The following is a 2,521-nucleotide window of genomic DNA, read 5'->3' on the forward strand; positions in this document are numbered from 1 at the left end:
GCCCCCGTGGTGTTCAACTACCAAAACCAAGCGGGGAAAAGATTATTTGCACAGAGTTGAGAAGAGGTTTTTGCAGATTTTCTTGTACAGATTTGGCCCAGACCAGTTAAAGTGCAAGCTATTAGTCAGCATGTTTAGTCACACAGCAAACATTTCTCTCTGTCCTCTTGGCGTACAGTTTCCAGATGGCAGCCCAAATCGACCTCTTTACAAACACAGCACAAGCCTTTTAAAGTAATGCCTCATATTTTGCAAATCAAATCTGCGTCATCCATAATCAGGACATACGGGTTTTCTCTGGAGAATAAGTTCTCAGTCCCATGGACGCGGTAAAGCTAGCGGCGGACCATTTATCAATCATTTTAACATAAATGTCTGTCCGTGTGACATTTAGAGAGACAAACTGCAGAATGTCTCTATGGAAACAGTTTAGCTGTAGCACATCCAAGAGGAACAACACCCTGTATGATAATCACAAACGCAGCCTGGAAGGAGAGAAGTGCTTTTTATTCGAAAGGCAATGTGAAGCTACATTTTACATTATTTTATTCATAAAAAAAGAAAATATTACGAAAAATATTAATCTTTTACCTTGATCTTAGGAAAGTGGTCATGCCCCTGTGCTTCGCACTGGTGAGGCCACACCTCAAATACTGTGTTCAGTTTTGCGCCCCTCACTACAGGAAAGTTGCTGGAGCATGTCCAGAGGAGAGCCTCAAAGCTGGTGAGGGGTCTGCAGCACAAGTCTTACGAGGAATGGCTGAAGGAACTGAGGTTGTTCAGCCTGGAGAAAAGGAGGCTGAGGGGAGACCTTATCGCCCTCTACAACTACTTGAAAGAGGCTGTAGCGAGGTGGGGGTTGGTCTCTTCTCCCTGGTAATGAACGATAGGACAAGGGGAAATGGCCTCAAGTTGCGTCAGGACAGGTTTAGGTTGGACATTAGGAAAAATTTCGTCACAGAAAGGGTTGTCAGGCTCTGGAATGGGCTGCCCAGGGAAGTGGTCGAGTCCCCATCCCTGGAGGTATTTAAAAGATGGGTAGACGAGGTGCTTAGGGACAGGGTTTAGTTGTGGAATGGCAGTATTAGGTCAACGATTAGACTTGATCTTAAAGGTCTTTTCCAACCTAAATGATTCTGTGATTCTATGATCTGCCTGCACATAGAGAGCAAGAGCACACACAATAAGGAGCCTAGCCTGAAACAACATTCTTTCAAGTGTCCAGGAATAAAGAGGGGTGTTGAGTTTTACCTTCAGAAGAATCTTGATGTTGAATGAAATGTTTTCCAAAAATCCTGCCCCTGGTTTCTTTTGGAAGAACTGATCTCACAGGAGTCATCAGCAATCACTTCTAATTACTGTCTCTATCCTGCTTCAACTGATACCTATTCCTCACCATTTCACCTGTTCCTCGCTGCTTCTTCAAACCGCACTAGCTTTGGAGCATTGTTTTTTTCATTAACACAACAGTTGAAATGACACTGATGGCACAAATAAAACACCTCAAATATGGACAGACTCTAATTCATTCATTTATGCTGTTTGGTTTTATTGAAAACATAGGTTGTTGGAGATGAAAGATGTGGGAAAGGAAATCCATGAATGCACAGGGCTTACTAAAATGGAAAATGGCAACATTCATATTGCAAATTTCAGAGCCTTCTATCAATATAACAAGTGTCCACTTAAAGGGCATATTTTGTTGCAAAATGCTCTACAATCCAGCACAGACAATATTTTGGTTTTTGCTGAATCACAGCAACTTCTGCAGTCATAACTACAGCAGGAAGAACCAAACTGAGACATCTTGGGAAAACTAAAAAAATAAGCATCTTTAAATCCCCTATCTCTTAAAATTGAAATGACTGAGTGGGGCAAGAAGGAAAGGCTAAATGAAGAAACAGGAGATGTATTGCTTTAAAATAAAAAACTGATACTTGTAAAAATTGACACCCAGGTTTGGAGAGAAACATGCTAGCTGCGAGGTAGCTTTCTGTGTTAATACTAAAATTGTATCACTGTGTTGTTACAAATGGTTTTCTCTGTGTTTTTCTTTAGTTCTTCAGCTGTAGTATTCACTACCCGAAAAGGCTGTTCTTAGTCTAGATCAAAGAAGAAAGAAGGTGTCCTGCAAAAGAAGTTGTAAAAAAAGAGTATGAATAATAATTCGGATAAGAAGGAAAAAGCTGTACTTGGCAGGATGAAGAAGGATAAAAAGGTGAAAGGCTGAAGGAAATTGCATAGGGGAGGGCGATTGATGTGTAAACCCTGTGAAGAAGAGGTTTTGAGAACTTTCTGGTGAATTAGTGAATTTTTGTTATTTCCTAAAAAAGGGGTTACTGTCATCTTCTCATCTTCAGAGATTTGAAAATGAAGCAGAGCATTTAAGCAACTGGATGGTGCTCTTTGGGGTTGCCAGCACAGGAGTCAAGACATGGGAGCTGGTGCCTGGTGGTCCCTGGCTCAGCCCGCCCCTCTCCCGCAGGTCGGCCAGAGACCGTCTGCTAGGGTGGGCTGGCAG

The sequence above is a fragment of the Egretta garzetta genome, unplaced genomic scaffold (assembly GCF_000687185.1).
Source record: "Egretta garzetta isolate BGI_Z169 unplaced genomic scaffold, ASM68718v1 scaffold114, whole genome shotgun sequence".
NCBI lineage: Eukaryota > Metazoa > Chordata > Aves > Pelecaniformes > Ardeidae > Egretta > Egretta garzetta.